At 34.4% G+C, this 20,384-nt stretch overlaps 1 non-coding gene across 1 annotated transcript; it reads left to right on the plus strand.

The window, feature by feature from the left end:
- The first annotated feature begins 200 nt into the window (after nucleotides 1-200).
- On the plus strand, nucleotides 201-273 carry Trnat-ugu (transfer RNA threonine (anticodon UGU)). Its single transcript has one exon. It is a non-coding gene; the product is annotated as a tRNA-Thr (tRNA).
- The last annotated feature ends 20,111 nt before the right edge of the window (nucleotides 274-20,384 follow it).

Below are 20,384 nucleotides of genomic sequence, written 5' to 3' on the forward strand. Positions count from 1 at the left end.
TTTTTGTATCAACCCGTGGACGTTTTTTTTTAGCGTTAGCGTTTAATCTCTTCGCGCATTGCACCACACATCTAACACACCCCCCCCCCTCCCACATTTTCTCTCGCCAAGCAGTTTGGTTGTGATCGATCCTCGAACAGAAGGAAAGAGTTAAATTTAGTATTTAAATATTAGATACTTAGAAAACTATTTCACTATCAGCCTCCATAGCTCAGTGGCTAGAGCACTGGTCTTGTAAACCAGGGGTCGTGAGTTCAATCCTCACTGGGGGCTTCAATTTTTAAAGCGGCCTGTGCTCCAGTTTTTTAATTTTTATTTTTTATTTTTACCACTACTAGTTTGTACGCTAGTCTACAGGCTTAGATTGTTTACATTTTTGGGAATATTTTTGATAGTATCTGGCTCACTGGTCGCAAACTTTTGGTTTTTTAGATGTAGTAATTAGTCCATATGATGAGTCGTCCATGTGAAATTCTAGTCACAGAACGCAATAATAACACGGGGCAATGCAAGTTTTTTTTTTTTTTGACGCCGTTAAAATAGCGCTAGGTAAAATAAATTGATCCAACGGGTTTCCATAAAGCTAGAATAATAGCTGTTTGCCGTTTTAATTTATGATACACTATATACATTGAATAATTGTTATATTCATAGATAATCATAGAGGCAGGTACAGAGTTGAATTTGGTGCAAATCAGTGGCGTAGCCAGAATCACCTCAAGGGGGGGGGGGGTCCAAGTTTTACCCGGGGACAAACTTTCGATTTGCACCCCCCTCAAACTTTCGATTTGCACCCCCTTCAAACTTTCGATTTGAACCCCCCTCAAACTTTCGATTTGCACCGCCCCCCTCATACTTTATATATATACCGAGGGGTCTATGGGGGGGGGGGGGGGGGGGGGGGGGTTAAAAAATCATGTCTATATCCCGCGTTGCCATCCCCCGTAGTGTTATATAAAAACACTCGAGAAAGGTTAGGGGAGATCACTCCAAGTTTATTTTTTTATAATGATAATCATAACAAAGCCTTTTCACATTTCTATAACTTCTAATGTCAAACTCTCAACGTAACAACTAACACATCACCGTTAGCCTCATATTCGATGAATTGTCAAAGGCGATACACACGTAGCTCCTTTCAGGCATCTCTTCGGGGAAGATCTCCCCTTCGCCCCTTCCCCTCTCCCCCCATATCCCCCGGGCCGAAAAACATCTACCGCTCCTGAACGAAACAGAATGTATATAACAAGTATATACGTTTAACAGTATTTGCCCCAACCCCGGAAATAAAATCTAATAGTAACTGTACATATTATGATGAGTTTAGTTTAAGAAAGGGGCGGGCTAATACCGAATATATTATCACTTTCCTGTTGTTTGAGAAAAAAGTTTAATTGCAAGGGAAATAACCAAATCAAATGTATAAAACAAATACAATCCGAAATCAGAAAACCAAAATACACTAAAGTTATTAGAGACTTTTAAAAAATAACTATACAGTAGCTAAGTAATCAAACATGTCTACTATCACTAGATGTATTTAAAATGCAAATTTCATTTTATTTTCACTTAGAGACTAGAAACATTAACTTTATTATAATAATCGTTTTATTAGTATTGTTAAAGAAAGCTTTAACTTACTTTCTCTGTCAGTAACATATTTATTATTTCTGGATCCCTTGCTTTAAGGGACAAAACCAAATTAAAATTATAGTTAGTGTAGTTTATTTAAACAATAGGTTTAGTTGGGCGCCAAGGTATAATGGGTCATTAAGATACCATTATTATACTGAACCTAATGGATCGCTGTCGTTCAAATAATCAGCATACATATTCAGCTTGTACAGTAAAAATACAATACATATATTTAACGTTAACACATATTAATAAAATACAACTTTATTTCCAGTGAAATTTAATCACTTGCAAAAGTATTATGTGATATGTTGTCTGTAATGTAAAAGTCGTAAAAGAAATTCAAACATTTTCAAAAAGTATTATGTGATATGTTGTATGTTATGTAAAAGAACCGTCAGACATGGCTGTCATTTATCTCCTATTTCCTTACATACCCAGGTTAAAACCACTCTAATTGTATCTGTCACAGGCACAGGTAACATTTAAATCTACATAATAAATGAAGCAGACATCACAACACACAAAAGAAAAAAAAAGTTGCATGCGTATATACGGACTAACTAAAAGAATATTATATTTGCTATTACGGCTCTTTTAATTTTTTTTATCTTTTTAACTGAAATAATTATTATTCATAATTACACTGCTTAAACAAAATAAAAGATATTTACATATTATATTTCATTTCGTTTTCATTTAAATGTATTATTTTCCATAGTAAAATGTCTCCTATATTTTACACATCTAAAAGATCAACTTATGCCAGGTAATATGTTATGTTTAGTCCACTGCATTATTGACAACTATATGTTACATATATGTACCCGTCTTTCTTTTCCCGAACTGCAAACAATAATCTCGACAATCTTTTCTCGAAGATCAACTTAAATACTCGATATTTACAAAACACGAGTACTGAACTCACGATTACTCAAAACACGATTCAACTATCCGATTCTGTCTACCTGATACTCTTAGCTCATAATTATTCATATATCGATTACTATAAAAAACACCTTTCATATAAAATAAACGGATCAAATTGTTTTATAAAATTACCTACAATATTTTCTCTTGAATCGGAAACCACAGCGGTCTGTGTGTAACCAGTTACTTGAGTTCAGTGTGTAGCCGCCAATCTAGGTTTTTATTTTCTAAATCTAAAGGACTAAAAATGACAAACTACTAGAAGGATGTATGATTTTTTAATATTTTTAGGTCCATCTTTCAGTATTCTGCTTTGCTAACTCTTTAATCTATTCTGGCCTCAACCCATACTACCAAGTACCAGATGCAATAACCATTACATCCCCTGTATGTATAAAACAAACACATAATAAGGGAGAGAAGTAATACAAATTGAGAAAATTAACATTAAAATAACAACATGTATACACACAAAAAGTGAACGGTAATTAATTAATTATTTCTCAAAGTTAATCTACAAATGCATTTTTGTATTCAGAAATGCAAAACTATATTATTTTTACGTAAACATAATTTTAATATATATGTTTAACTCACAATACAAAGACGCAAACTTTATTACAGATTTTTTACACAATTTGTGTTACATGACTCTCAACCAGCGATGTGAGCCTGCTGACAAACTCTAATATTTTGGATCCCAGATAAAAAAAAATTTAATGGGACAACTAATTTAAATATGAAGTGCATGTGAATGGTTCCACTTTTTACTTCTGCCTGTCTGTATTTGTATCTAGGATAGCTCGCTTTACCCGAATGTTTATGTCAGTAGATCGTCCACGATACATTAGTGTGAGTACTGTTGGCTTGTTTGTAGAAGTTAAATGCCCATATTGTACATCATTGTATTGAAAATATGTGATTGGTGATGTTAAAAATAATATGTTATCCTATTTCATGATATAAATTCATTTTGTGTGATAGAAAGTGTCAATTATTGCAATATTACTCTGAAATCAGACACGCTGATTTTATTTAAGTTTCAATGTATAAGTTATGTTTACCCCTGTTACTAGAGCTAGTAGTTGACAAAGCCAACAGTAAAATGTTGCATCGTATCTATACATGGGACAATGAACTGATGAAGAAATACATTTAGGAGCCTCCTTGTCTTGTGCAACCAAAACTACAACAACCTCCATAAACCTTTGTCAGAAGCCATTTCATCGTGGCCCATAGGTTGAGAGCTTATGGCCGCCCATGTTGAGGCCCAAAGTGTTTGGGCCATCATGTCGTGGCCCATAGGTTGAGAGCTATACTGCTTATGGCCACTCATGTTGTGGCCCTATGTGTTTGGGCCATCATGTCAAGTCAGGCATGTCAAGTGGCCAGGGTATTGTCAACATAATATCATGATTTCACAGTGTGGTAAAAATAACTATTAAGGCCTTATTGAAAACAAACAGTTTGTTAGGGAGAGTGATTCAGCTATGGCGAGCCGATGGTTGAAATTATTCAGTCCCATACAGTATATCGGGTAAATTGTCTAATAACAATACGTCCGTAAGTTGTATTATATTTCGTTGTTTATGATAAGGATGGAATTTGCTTCTATATATTCGCATCTAATTTTTTAATTTTTTTTTTCGATTTTTTCTTCAATAGTATGGAATGAAACCAAACCATGTAGGCCTATATATAGGAAGTTACAAAATCAACATAAAGTGATAACTATTTTAAAATGAGTTTTTATTTAGTTATACTTAGAGCCCACATTATGTATCGTTTGATCTCAACTTCGACATTTTGGCAAAATTAGTAATAATTATTAGTATTAATTTAAAACGCCTCGGACATATAATTGTATTGGTGGTTGGGATGGGGGGGGGGGGGGGGGGGGGGAGAGCGAGGGGCGCTGCAGCGGGGCAATTAAATTGTTCAAATTATTTAAAAAAATCAGGTTAATATATTCGGGATATACTTTCTCCTGTAATCGAAAGGGGTACATGGTATATGGTGACTGTTTAAATAAAAGTTCCATTGTGATGCTTAACTTAAAAATTTGTAAGTATGTATGTTGATTTTGAAAAAAAAAAATTAAAACAGAGGACTGTAGTAGGTAGTAGGTGTAAATGGTGAATGATATTTCTTCTTTTAAATATAATAAAACTGTACATTATTATTGTACATTATTATTATTGCCCCACCCTGCTAACATACATGCTCTATTTCAGGAAAATCCCAACCCCTACCTGAACCCGACCAATATTTTACACAGACAGCCTTTCTGTGTACTACCTACTCCGTACCATACTCTACCATCTAAACCCGATTTCACCGTGTTTTCGTTTTCTTTCAGGTAGAACAACTTGCTTCAGTAAATGTAGTTAAAAACTCCTCAGCATCCATAATGCTATGTGTATATTTATGTACTGAAGACAATATGACCCCTACTCTAAACTGTAAACCTACACCAGTCCTCCTATGTCAAATGATGAAAAAAGTAATGTAACAGCGGACGCCTCTGGTACAACGTCGAGGCTCGCTGATAAAGATTACAAGTCTGAGACATAAAAAGGAGGATAAGCATTTGTCGCATAGGGTAAGTGTCCACTCGGCCAATATTCGGGCCAGTGTCCATTTGGGAAATCGGCCCTCGGGCAAACGGCATTCGGGCAAGTATCTTTCCGGAATTTGTTGTAGTCCCACACCCATGGAGACGTTAAGCGTTGCCTGGTGTAGTTATACTATCTGATAATATATGGTGGATGGCAAAGATTTATATATATATATATATATATATATATATATATATATATATATATATATATATATATATATATATATATATATATATATATACATACATTTATACATATATACATATATACATATATATATAAATATATATATATATGCACTATATTCCAAGTATGTATTATGTACTTAAGTGTTTAGGTCCTATATATGTTGTTTTATCCCTGTCTTGATTTCTATAATTTCATCCGTTAACCTCACATACTCCTCCATAATCTACCATCACAAAGCGGGGCTGCTAATTAATTACAATCGATTGCTGTATTAATCGTCGGATTAGCAGTTTTAATACAAATAATTAACACCTTATTGCGCTGTCTTGAAAATCAGGGATTGTTTGTTGAATTCTCCCTACAAGGGAAAGAGAGGGTGGGGATAATCGTACTTCACTAGCTACTGATAGTGTTTTAAAGCAAAATATTTTCAGTCGTAGCATTGGTAGAGTCGAATTAAAAAATTATGAATTACTGAAATGTAGTAATTAAAACCACTAAATAGCGGACACACGGTTAAATTTGAAATTAAAAAGGTCATTTTGGTTTTGGTTTCGGTTTAGAGAAAAAGACAAACTATTCACCTGGCGCACGTTGTGTTTTAATTTTTAGTTGTACATTTTTTTAGAACTTCAACTAAAATGGATATGTGGGTATATGTTATTTTGTATTTTTGAGTGTGCTTTAATGCGATTCACCCCACCTCCCATTTAAATGTGTAACGCTACCATGTATGGTCAAATTTAATTTGAAACCCACACTCTATAAGACAATAAGATATTCGTTAATGAATTTAAAAAGTTTCATAATTGCAAGAAAAATTTGGTAAAAGTAAATTGTGCCTGCTTTTTTTGTTTTTTTTTTGGTTTTTTTTTTTAAAACCGTTTATATTCAAAAAGGGGGATACTAATTATAACACAGTATAGACATCATTTGAATAGTAGTTATTTAATACGATGTGAGTATTTATGTTTCACAATTTTAATTTACATAATTTTATATAAATCACAATATCATGCAGTAATATCGATTTTTTCAACCTTTTTCTTTTATACTGTTTTCACTAAGAATAAACATTTACTTTGTTGAAAAAAAGTTCTTTAATCAAGAAAACAGTATCTTTTTTTTTAAATTTAATTCTGTATCCTTCACAGAAGGGACACAATTTTTAAATGCAAGGGAAATAACTTTACATAATAACTCAAAAGAAAAATTAATCGAACAGCTCTTAACAAAATACACCATTTCTATTACTCATTTACTAATATTATGTATGCAATTATTCAGTAAGCAAATAATTATGTACTAGTTCTAGATAAAAAGAAAATTCAACTTATACCATACTTTCGCTTAGGAATTAAGACACAATAGCTTTGTTTTAACAATTGTAATTTAAGAAGTGTTAAAATTTGAGTATCCCTGGAGTCTGTTCGTCTTGTTTTTTCACGATTTCTCAAATTTCTGGATCCCTTAAAAGGGACAAAAGTACTTCTGATGAGTGTATGTCAGGGCTCGCAACATGCGGCTTGCATGCGGCTCCTTTGATGCCAAGATGCGGCTCTCGAGTTCGCGTACGCAAATATTAATAACGAGCCGACCCGCGGCGTATCATACGCCGCTATTTTGTTGTTTTATTTTCTACTTTTCAGTAATTCATAATTTGTGAATTCGACAGTACCAATGCTGCCACTGAAAATATTTGCTTTAAACACTACCCCCCCCTTTTCCCCAACCCCCACCCTATTACCCCCCCCCCCCCCCCCCCCCCGTGAAAGCAGCCTCCTCATAGTTACCTCCTCTAAGTTTAAAATCGTTTCAAACTGAATTATCTGCCCCTAATAGCCGTCACTAAACCCGGCTCTATAATTGTAAACATTTATATTGAACCACCGCTCACCTGACCATGTGGGGGTGGGGGTGGTAGTGATAGAGAGGAAGAGAGGGGACTGCAATTGCGCGCTTGCCGCTTGTTTTCTGACGTCTCCCAAAAGAGAATTATATATATATATATATATATATATATATATATATATATATATATATATATATATATATATATAGATAATATTATTTTAATTTCTAAACTCATATAAAATATTATTCTACAACCATATAATAACGAACGATATAATAATAAATAAAAACAATACACGCTATTCTTTTAGAACATTTAGTTACTCCTTATTTCAATGTACTTCCTATTAATGTGTCCATCCACAATTGAAAACATTCAACATCATGGTGGCTATCATTTGTTGGAAAACGTGGATTGTTTCGAAAAAATTACTTTTTTTTGTTGAAGGCACGGAAAAAAAAATCTGAAAACTATTATCGTGAAGAAACTAAAGCTACTGTTAACATGAATCATTTCAGCATTAATATCACCCAAAAGAAGGAATTTTTTTTTGCCGAGGGATTTGACCATTTGAAAACAGATGGCGTTCATTTTAAATCCTCTCAACACAAAAACAAATGAGATAACCATTGAGCCTTTTGGTATTGATGTTAGTTCGCGTCAAATGCAAACGCTGGATTTGAAAACCAAATATTTGTGGGGTTGTATATTCACAGAACTCAAGAGCAAGTTGCAAGATTTGGAGGTTAAGAAAAGCATTCAAGTTACACTCCACCAGTACAGAGTTCTAAAAGAAATGTCGCCAGAGTTTCTTCAAGGCATCTTTTTGGCCCCCCCCCCCTCTCCCGAAGAAAGTTTACCGAACCCCCCCCCCCCCCCACCGAAAATTACCAGCCCCCCCCCCCCCCCATAGGAGAAAAAAGTCTAGAAGAAACACTGAATGTCGCAAGTTGAGGCTGTTATATTTGACCCATCTCGCCTACAGCCCAATCAAACAACTCTGAGTTTGACAACGCAAAATTGTGATTTCCTTCCATTACTGATTGTCCAACAACTTATTCGTTGTCTATACCGAAGTACCTTAAATGCGAGAAATGTAAAACAAATAAATACAAACATAACAATTTATATTGTGTTGATGCATCTGTAAGCTTTGTATTTTCGGCTTTTAATTCGTTTCGCTGTATTTTTTTTGTCGATGTATCGTTCTAATGAGAACAGAGTTTCTTCCAGGCAAAGTCCCCCCGCCCTCCCGAAAATTTTCTACCGCCCCCCCCCCGAACTAAATGAAATTGATATGATTTATATAGAAAATATATACTTTTAACAGTGTCTGCCACCCGCCGAAGAAAGTCTACCGCCCCCCCCCCCGAAAATTTCAAGAGCCCCCCCCCCCCCCCCAGAGAAAAAAAAGTCGGGAAGAAACACTGAATGAGAATGTTATCAACTAGACATGTCCATGTGTCCATTTAAGTAAAAAGTCATCATGTTTAGAAACACATACATACAGAAATACACACATATGGGGCAAGAATGCAAAACTGGGCCGTTTTGATACATTACATTCTATCGTCAAACTTAGTTTCTTTTTCATTACCGTAATTGGCTATTGTAAAAATTCATAAAGACGAAAGACACGAGTAAATATCCTTTCTTTAAGATAATCAAGGAAAAAAGCTGAAGTCGACATTGATACCCAACATACATAAGTGAACTCTATGAACCCAATTTTTGTTTTCTAAAACCGCACTACCTACCATACCATACATGCAAACAACATTTGTACATTTAAACAATATTTTCAATCAAGCTAAATAAAACATATAATATAGGTGGCAGCTCTTGCCTAATGACTTTCATGTTTTTCCACATAAATTGACTTCGTACAGACTTGACAATAAAGTGGCTCCATAAAAATAAAATTATTACACGTCGCCTCACAAGAAACCCAACGATACCGATTTATTAGTTTAATTTGTCCCTTTTTAAAGGGAGCCAAAAATTGTCTATGTATAAATGTGGATGTATGTTGTTAAATTAAAGAATTAACTTTATAATAAATTTAGTCTTAAATTAGAGCTAAAGTTTTTACTTTTTAATTTTTTAAAAATATTCAGTCTGTTTCATAAATGTTTTATAAGTATTTATTTAATTAATATATGTTAGGCAAATTGTACTAATTATTTATTAATTTATTTTTAGTTATCAATGTTTATAAGTTGTATCCCTTATCATGTTTTCCCAAATACAAATGGGAAGTAATACATTTTGTCTAGGCCACGTCTAAGGGAAACTTTAACTATTTGTGTTAGCTGTTGCAGCCTTCCCTAATAGGGTCTTGATGAAAAAAAAATTCATAAAAAACGTTTTAATAACAAGCTTTTATGTAATAATGCACTCAAAAGAAGAACATAAATTATACACTACTATTTAAATAACTATAAAGAAAAGCGTGCGTCTCTTCCTAAATATTAGACACTACTATTTAAATTACTATACAGTAAAGCGTTGGTCTCTTCCTAAATATTAGTAAAGGTATACAATAGATACTAAAGTTACCCCAAATTTTCTTTATACATATATATATATATATATATATATATATATATATATATATATATATATATATATATATATAGTATATATTATATACATATATAAGGAGGGGCGCTTAAAAAAATTATGCGGGGTGGCCCTTTTTTTCTAGTTCCGTCACTTTTACTAACACATCACCTTTAGCCTCATTTTTTTAAAATTGTCAACGACCCCCCCCCCCCCCCCCCCCGTTTGCGTGTTATGCTAAAAAGAGCCGTATTAGGGCATATGAAGTATAGTTTATTTTGAAAAAAGGCGCGGGTTTAGATCGAATGCCTCTTTAGCCTCGTGTTGTGAAGTAAACTTTTAGATTCAAAGGGAAATAACACAATAAATAAAACATTCAATTTAACGTTAGTTAATTTCTTTTACTGAAGGCGCACATTCAAACAAGGGGTAAAATATTAAATAGCATTGCATATGTTGATCTTAAATTCTGACTTAATCTGGTAGAAATAGTTGCATTACTTAAATTGTATCAAGTTGGAGGCCGAAAGAGAAATGAGTGGTAGCAATGAAAACAAATAACTATGTATTCTATCTCAGGCTAGTGCTTTACTTCATCTGTTAAAGACGTTACCTATTGATTAAATAGAAAACTGTGTATGACGTATCTATGTATACATTGTCGCTCACCTAAATAAAACGATACTTAAGTTATTGGTATCTTAGAAACTAAAACTAGAGTAAAATACCACTTCCATGTATAGGATGACTATAAAAAAAAAATTATCTATAAAATTATCTATTTATAAGTGAAATTGTTTCTACCTAACAGAGACCGTAAATTATTAAATGGCATTGCAGATTTTGATCTTAAATTCTGATTTATTCTGGTTGAAATAGTTGCATTACTTAAATTGTATCAAGATAGAAGCAGACAGAACAATGAGTGGTAGCAATGGACTCACCAACACTTACATATAACATGCTACGACCATCCAAAACGTAGCTTACATTATTATAACTACATTAAGACAACTTAAACCACCATGGGCAGACAGTCAGCAACAGTCAAGAGTAAGAAAGAGGACAGCACCACCACAGAAAACTACAACCATCAGCTGTCAAAACTAACGACACGGAAGACAACACCTATCTATTAAGATGCTCGATCTCAATTTCTGACTGGATTGTCTAATAATAGGTGCTTATTGCATCATTCGCAAAGTGACGAAACTCTACAGTAGGCTCCTCATATTTAAAAAGTTATTTTTTTAATCTTTCGCAAGGGGACGAAACAGTACAGAAGGATTTCCTCGCGTTACAAAGTTATTTTTAGAAGCCTGTTGTAGTTTTACCGCTGAATATAGTAGTACCCATTACTCGCTATGCAGGACGCTCGATTAACGGATGTCAAGTGCCAACTTAGTCGCTCTAAAACTCTGGGCGCCAAACCGTGTATTGACGAAAGTTGTACCCTATATGGCGCCGCCCGTAAGAAACTTTAGTTTTCTTTTTCGCAGAAATATTCTCGGGAGTATTCTCATCTACTCCCTAAAGTTTCATGGCACTCGGATGAACCGCATCCGAGTTCTATTTTTTATACATCGTGTATAGAGAAAAAAAATCGCCCCCCCCCCCCGTGGTGCGCCGCCCTTGCAATATTAAACAATATTTTTTGCAGAACCTTACCATTGAGTGATCTAATCATCTCCCCAAAGTTTCATGGTACACGGATGAACGGTGTGAAAACGAAATTTTATAAACCGTATATAGAGAAAAATCGCAGCCGCCCGTGGCGCCGCCCTTGCGAAATTAATAAATTTTTTTTTACAGAACCCTTCCCTGAATTGTTCTAATAAACTCCCCCAAAGTCTCATGGCTATCGGATAACGGTGTCACACCAAAATCGACTTATTTTTATAAACCGTATATAGAGAAAAATCGCAGCCGCCCGTGGCGCCGCCCTTGCGAAATTAAAAATGATTTTTTACAGAACCCTTCCCTAGAGTTTTATAATGAACTTCCCAAAGTCTCATGCCTATCGGATAAACGGTGTCACTGCAATTTCTCTCTTTTTTTTTAATACATACCGTAAATAGAGAAAAATCGCACCCTCCCTTGGCGCCGCCCTTGCGAAATTAAAAATGATTTTTTACAGAACCCTTCCCTAGAGTTTTATAATGAACTCCCCAAAGTCAAGTCTCATGCCTATCGGATAAACGGTGTCACTGCAATTTCTCTTTTTTTTTATATACCGTAAATTGAGAAAAACCGGACCCTCCCGTGGCGCCACCCTTGCGAAATTAAAATTTTTTTTTTTTTACAGAACCCTTTCCTAGAAAGGTATAATGAACTCCCCAAAGTCTCATGGCTATCGGATGAACGATGCTAAACCAAAATCGACTTTTATTTTTATATACCGTATATAGAAAAAAACAAATCGCGCCCTGTCGGGGCGCCACCCTTGCGAATTTGAAATTTTTTTTTCACAGAAACCTCCCCAGGAATATTCTCAACAACTTCCCAAAGTTTCACGGCGATGTGATGAGAGGTGTAGTAATGCATAAAGGACACACAGACACACACACACACACATACATTGCTTTTTATATATATAGAAGATAGATAGATAACAACCAGCTCAATGGTTGACATAGAGGGTGATACACACACCCTCCTCACCCAGCTCAATGAAAGGTGGACAGTTTGCTCCCTATGTTATATAAGCAAACACGGTCATGTTGCCTGTAGAAATGTGTTCATCTGTGATAATAACAATACAATTAGAGATTAAGATAGCAACTAAATGGAGGTCTTAGAACAGGTAGAGCAGGGGTCGGCAACCTTTTGAGACGGAAGAGCCAAAAGTTAAAATTTACAAAATTTCCCAGTTTTTAAAGAGCCACATTGTTTTTTCGTAGTTTGGTATTTGATTAGGATTATGTAAATAAATTTGATTTGTTATACAAAATAATTAGCTTTAAATATGAAATAATATTTATTTATATAAAAGCATACACATGTTTCGCCAGAGTAATAAAATTAGCAATCAAATAATATAACTATAGGATTTTTTTTTTCTGTCTTAAGGATATCACCGGCCCAGAAGGTGTCTCGCAATTAGCCAGACAGGCATCAACTCGGCTAACTTCGACTAACTGGCTTGGATATCGGTTTGATTACCGTGTATCGGTCACCTCTGTCCTTTGGTTCTCACCAGGCCTATCTTCCACCCCACAGTGGCTGTAGGAAGCTAAAAACTAAAAAACTAATTCACTCAGGTCAAAATAATGATTACTGACTGATAGGGAAATACATTCTGAATAAAATAACATTCCCATTTAACGATATACGAACAAGTCGGCACTTCTGCAGTGGCAAGCATGGAGTTATTGCCACGGTGCTGACTATAGCACGGCTGTGGGGATTGACCTGGTGCCCAAGGGGCTAATAGCTGTCCGTATACTTTCTAATGCACGTATTCTCATTGTTCTCTGAATAAGTATTTTTATCTTGTTTTAAGTTGTGTTACTTTACAGTGTAATATTTGTTTTGAATTGTTTTAATTAAAAAATTAGAACTATTAATATTAGTGCAAGGAACTGGAGAGCCGCATTTTGACATCGAAAGAGCCGCATGCGGATCGCGAGCCGCAGGTTGCCTACCCCTGTACTATAATAACAGAAAATTTAAATTTACTTGTGTCCCTATTGTTAGGGATCCAGAAATACGAAAAAGTCATTGTAATAATGTATTTGATGAAATGTATTTTAACAATACTTAAACAACTATTCTAAAAATAAAACTATAGTGTCTTTAATCTAATTGAAAATTACGTGTAACTTGTATTTTTGTATAATATAAGTAGTTTATATTTTCTAACTACTTTGTTTTTACAGTTTTATACATTTAAGGAACAAGCTTTAATAACGGTGGTGTTTATTTATTAATTTTTTGTATTTGATTTTTTAAAATTAATTTCTTTTAGTTATTTCCCTTGCATGTAAAACTAAAGAATAATATTGCTTTCGGTATTACGCCGGGCCTTTTTCAAAATTAAACTATATGCACTACTCAGAGGCGTAGCGAGGCAGGGCGGGGAGTGCGGACTGCATCGGGTGACACCATTTGGGGGGGGGACACCAACACAGAAAATTAAAAAATATGTTGAAAAAAAATACTTTTGCGATTTAAATAATGGTTAAATCGAGTTAAAATAGAGTTAAATAAGGCGGACAAGCTGAAAGCTAAATCTACCTTCATATTTTTTCATGATGTAACATGATATGCAACTCTCTATACTTGGCAGACACACGCGCTTAACGTGTTCTTATTTTCAAAGTTTTGAAAGTTTTCGACGAACAGAATAGAGGAAGTTTTTGTTTTATTAGAGAGCCAGCTATAATTACAATGTTTAATTTGACATTCGGTTAATTCGGTTGATCAATAGAATCAAAGGCTTTTCTGAAATCGACGAACAGCGAGCCACAGAGTAGGTTATTGTTAATATTTTTAAGCCAGTTTTCATTCATCTTAATCAGAGCAGTGTGACACGAATGAAACTTTCTAAACCCAGACTGATTACTATGGAAAAGCTTGAGCTTTTCTAGGTAGTTTGACATGCATTTGTTTATATGTATTTCTAGTGGCTTGGAGAGGGAAGAAAGTATAGAAATTGGCCTGTAGTTATTAGTATCTTGGATGTTACCTTTTTTGTGTAGCGGTATAACCTTAGCATGCTTAAAATGTGTCGGGTAATAATGCTTGGCAATACAGAGGTTATAGATATAGGTTAAAACTTCGGGATCCAACGTGTCGTGCGTCCTTCAGTTAGCATTTAGCACAATGGATGTGTACATATAACTATTTTTTTATTTTATTTTTCTCAAACAAGTATAACATAGAAACTATATAATTGACGTGTAAAGGGTACCGATGGCTTGTGTCTCTAGAAACTATGATTGTATTCGTGTACACCTAAAGCTTTCCCTAAACGACAATACGCTACTGCCGTGTTTTCGCAGGAGAAAAAACTACGATAATAAACGACCTGTTTTTAAGTACGATATGTGCTGTAAAAACTAGCGAAATAAATTTTATACTAAATTTACTACTTCTGCCAAACTAAACGTGTTACATGTAGTGTGTTAGAACTTCTTTTTACTTTCTCGTATATACGAAGTATAGAGAAAGTCTTGTAATCGTGCAAAAAAAAAAAAAAAATCGAGATTTTTACAAATCTCGACGTTTTACACCTCACTGATACGGAAAAACATAATTTTGCAATCTTGTCCGTATGTCTGTGTGTCTGTGTGTCTGTGTGTCTGTCTGTCTGTCCGTGTGTAAACACGATAACTTGAGTACCGTTACAGCTAGGTTGATGAAATTTCATGTAAAAGTATTTTATCAAAATCGTAGATCCGTATCAACTTTTGAGCGATTTCCGATAACCGGAAGTAGTACTTTTCCTACTTTGAATTTTTCAAAAGCCTATAACTTGAGTACTATTTTAGATAGATAAATGAAATTTCACATGTAAGTAAAAGGTCTAATTCTCTACCTTCTGTTACATTTTGAGTAATTTCCGTTGACTGGAAGTAGTACTTTACGCTACTTCCGATTTCTCAAAAAAACTAATGTAAATTTTTAAAGTACTAATAATATTGCGCACTATTATGCGCTTTTTTTTATTTGGCGTTCACTTGGTGTGCAATTAATTTTTCTACGAGATTTTATTCTATTTTTAAAACTTTAAGTATTTAAACTGGATTAAAAATCATGTCTATAGCCCGAGTTCCCATCCCGTGTTATTTTATATAAGAATATTCGAGAAAGTTTAGGGGAGATCACTCCCGGTTTATTTACTAACATAATGCTTTACTTTCTTTGTATGCACAGTGTTATAAACACGCAAGGGAATTAACTCAATAATTTTGCAAAATATAACAAACATTGAGAAAAAGTAAAAACCACATTTTGCGGGCATACTCTTTTCTCAAATATCACATAACAATAAAACCGTTTGACGCAATTTACGGTGGAATATTTTATTCAAATACCCTATTCACTTCAATCTTATTTTCACTTATATTAAATTATCTTTTTTGTCAAAATTAAATGTATGTGTCTGTTGATCAATCATATACATTATTTCTATTTAGTATTGTTCTATATTTCTGGATCCCTAGCAAAGGGACACAATAGAAAATATTTTATTGTTTGATATTTATTGTCTGTGTAGGTTTATCAAAAAGTTGCTTAATGTAACTCTTTACTTGTGAGATATTGTGTTGTGAGTCCTCTTTTTAGCCTTTATTTTCCAAAGCCATAATGTTGGGGTCGTCCTCTCATAGCCTCTATCTAGTCAGACTTGTGGAGCCTTTATCAGATGGCTGGGGTAGAGTTATGTTATATGATACTATATGGTGATTGGTGTAGATTGTTGTTATCTGATAGATGATTTGTTTGAAATAATAATTACTGCAGCGAAAACTATTTTTGCTATTTGATTGCTATTTAGCTACAAAAACAAATTATTGGATGTACTTAACTGTGACGAGTATCTACAAGATCCATAATCAGCTTCATAAGAGGCATGATATTTTTGTTGTTGTTTTTTTTTATAGACAACAGTGGCACAGCTTAAAATTATATATATTTTTAAATGGTAGCGCTTGGTTTTTGTAACTTTTACATTTTTCTATTGTTTTGTTATTGTAACAATTTTTGCAGAGTTTTGTATTTGTAGAGTTTTGTTTTCGTAGCGCTTTGCATTTGTAGGTTTTCGTGAATTGAACACACTATCCCCAGTAACAAGAAATTAGTTAGGTAGTTATTATAATAACATCGCTTTTTGTTTTCTTGTAACCTTGCCGTCTGTTAAACTAACTCTTAAACTTGTCAGATAGAATCCACGGTCAGGGGGAAATAACAGTGATGACTACAGTCACTTCCCCTGACTTTATGTTGCTATGGCTTTAAATGGAACGTACTGTTCTATATAGCTACACAAGTGTTTTGATTTGGAAAAAAATATTATTACAATTAGCCTTTGGCTAAGGAAAGTTATTTTTTCCAGGCGCAACCACTTCGTGGTGTTAGCTGAAATAACATTTTCTTTGCTCATAAAATAAAACAAAAAAATCTACTTCAGACTTACAGTTAAAGGGAAACAACATTGTATATATCACATAACTCGAGAAATTAGTGTTTGCCTCCCCTACTCTTGCAAGCCAGAATAATTCATCTCTTAACTCAACAAATAGCTATAATAGTTTCGCCAACAGTAAAATGTTGCATCGTATCTATACATCGGACAATGAACTGATGAAGAAATACACGAAGGAGCCTCCGTGTAAAGTTCAATCAAAACTACAACAACCTCCACAAACCTTTCTCAGGAGCCACCTCATCGTGGCCCATAGGTTGAGATCTATACTGCTTATGGCCGCCCGTATTGTGGCCCAATGTGTTTGGGCCATCATGTCGTGGCCCATATGTTGACAGCTGCGGTGCTGTAGGCTACCCATACAGTGGCCCAATGTGTTTTGGCCATCTTGTCGAGTCAGGCATGTCAAGTGGCCAGGGACGCTGGCATACGGCTTGGCAGGTAGGATGATTCAACTATATCATGCGAATGGCTGAAATTATGTTCTCCCACGCAGTATTTTAGCAGGGTGTCAATTAATGCTATATTTGTAAGTTGTATAATATTAAATTGGGGTATGATGAGGTATAATTTGTTGCAATATGTTGTGTTTATGTTTCTATTAAATGTTAATGTTGTTTTTTATCAATTAGGCTGTTATGGTTATATGCTGCTGTATAATAAATATAGAAACTGCAATTTGACTCATACAAATGTAAAGTAAACTAGATTATCAATTAGCCTACTTAGTGAAGTAAACCTAATGTAGGAAAACGCTTACATGCTGATATATAAGTTGGAAATATAATTTATAAAAAATTAATACATAATTATCTTTGCACCTAGCTATACTGGACAGATGAAGTAGAGTTCATATGTTTCTTTCTCTTAATTTCCATAAAATGATTTAGGTACACATCATGGTTCTACTGACTTGGACCCGGATTCGATCTCGATAATTTCAGGTTAGCAGTCTTGCTCTCTATCGCTAGGCCCACCTGCCCCTTATACATGTGCCAAAGCGCATACTTTTGTTTTGAAAAAAATAAATTAAAAATAAATAAAAATAAGGATGTAAAGGTATTGACAGTCTTATATGTTTTGCACACCAACACTCACATATAACATTCTCATATGTTGGGTAAACCAACACTCACATATAACATTCTCATATGTTCAACACTTGCGACTTCCTTACCAACGCTTTTTAAGCGATAATTATGTCGCCAACAGAGGGAGAAGGAACAATGGCGTTAGGCTGATAAAGTTTATTATTTACTCATTCACCCTGAAGTGATAGATTCCTCGGGGGTTGGGGGGAGGGGGTCTCTGCCCCGAAGAGATGCCTAGAAGAAACTCTGGCGATATTTCTTTAAGAGCTTTGTACTTGTGAAGTGTAACTTGCATGCTTTTCTTAACCTCCAACTCTTGCAACTTGCTCTTGAGTTCTGTGAATTTACAACCCCACAAATATTTGGTTTTCAAATCCAGCGATTGCATTTGACGCGAACTTACATCAATTCCAAATGGCTCAATGGTTATCTCATTTGTTTTTGTGTTGAGCGGATCTACTATGAACGTCATCTGTTTTCAAATGGTCAAATCTCTCAGCGAAAAATTCATTCTTTTTGGTGATATTGATGCTGAAGTGATTCATGTTTACAGTAGCTTTGGTTTCTTCACGATATTAGTATTCAGATTTTTTCCGTGTCCTTAACAAAAACAAGTAATTTTTTTTTAAACAATCCACGTTTTCCAGCAAATGATAGCCACCATGATGTGGAATGTTTTCAATTTTGGATGGACACTTTAATAGGAAGTACATTGAAATAAGGAGTAACTAAATATTCTAAAAGAATAGCGTGTATTTATTGTTTATATCTATTATTATATCGTTCGTTATGATATGGTTGCAGAATAATATTTATTGAATTTAGAAAATAAAATAATATTATTATTAATGTTTGCGTATGGGAACTCGAGAGCCGCATCTTGGCATCAAGGGAGCCGCATGTTGCCGACCCCGAACATACACCAGGGGTCGGCAACCTTTTGAAGCGGAAGAGCCAAAAGTTACAATTTTCAAAATTTCCCTGGTTTTAAAGAGCCACTAACATTTTTTTTAATTTCAAATATTTTATTTTTTGATTAAGATTATTAGTATTTGTGCAAGGAGCTGGAGAGCCGCATCTTGATATCAAAAGAGCCGCATGCGGCTCGCGAGTCGCAGGTTGCCGACCCCTGGCTTAAGGCTATAGAGACTTAGGCCTATTTGGTTTTCTGTTCAGTTAGTCGAAATTTATTCGACTTCAAATATATCGTCCCCTTTTTTTTAACTATACGAGTCTCAGTGTACCCCACTGACAGTGGTGTGTGTAGGATTTTTTTTTTAACTATACGAGTCTCAGTGTACCACACTGACAGTGATGTGTGTAGGATTTTTTTTTTTAACTATACGAGTCTCAGTGTACCACACTGACAGTGATGTGTGTAGGATTTTTTTTTTTAACTATACGAGTCTCAGTGTACCCCACTGACAGTGATGTGTGTAGGATTTTTTTTTTAACTATACGAGTCTCAGTGTACCCCACTGACAGTGATGTGTGTAGGATTTTTTTTTTAATAAGAGTTAACCGGGTATCTCTAAATATTCTGTGGTCGAGAAACACATAAACTCTACTTCATCTTCACGATGTACTTTCTTGTCTAAAAGGCGAACGTAATTACGAGTATGTTTTCTTTTTCTTTTTATTATTGGTGGTGACCTAAGAGTAGTGGATTGTCTCCTCTGGTATTAGCCTTGACAATGAGGTAACTTTTCGTACATTACTAGCCGCGGGCGACTGTACGTACCTAAAACGAAAGATTACCAATTAAATTAGATTCAGGAAAACACGGCTATGTACGGTAGATCTGTGACGAAGTTTAATACTACGGAGATAGAAGGTTCAAAGTTATTCAAGATTTCGACTTTTAATTCTAACCTAAACTGTTGTTGAATATGATTAAAAAACAGTCTAAATATTACTTGAACTTTCCGCTGAAAAATGATAATAGAAATAGTTTATCTACATTTATATATTAGATTATTTAAAGGAAGCTGTAACTATTACAGTTCATAAGTTGTGTACAGTGTTTCTCATTAATAATTTCTCCAGGATACTCATACTTTTATTATTTTGTTCTTGTATTTAACTTTTTTTTTTCATTTTTTTCTTCTTTTTTTATAGACATCCCGTTTACGTGATTAAAATAATTCACAAAATATTTGACGTTGAATTTAATTTTTTTTCCCGAGATCGGTCTCATACAATCAGTCGTGTTTGTAACACACAGTAACAAGTAGTTATATTGTTATAGTTTAGTTATTCTGATTTTCTTCATTACCCCCCCCCCCCTTTCCACATTATAACCACTAATGACAGCGAGTAGAAAACAATACCAAGAAAACAACTTATTCAATCTT

Source organism: Physella acuta, unplaced genomic scaffold (assembly GCF_028476545.2).
Source record: "Physella acuta isolate Inbredline_101_S28 unplaced genomic scaffold, ASM2847654v3 ptg000521l, whole genome shotgun sequence".
NCBI lineage: Eukaryota > Metazoa > Mollusca > Gastropoda > Physidae > Physella > Physella acuta.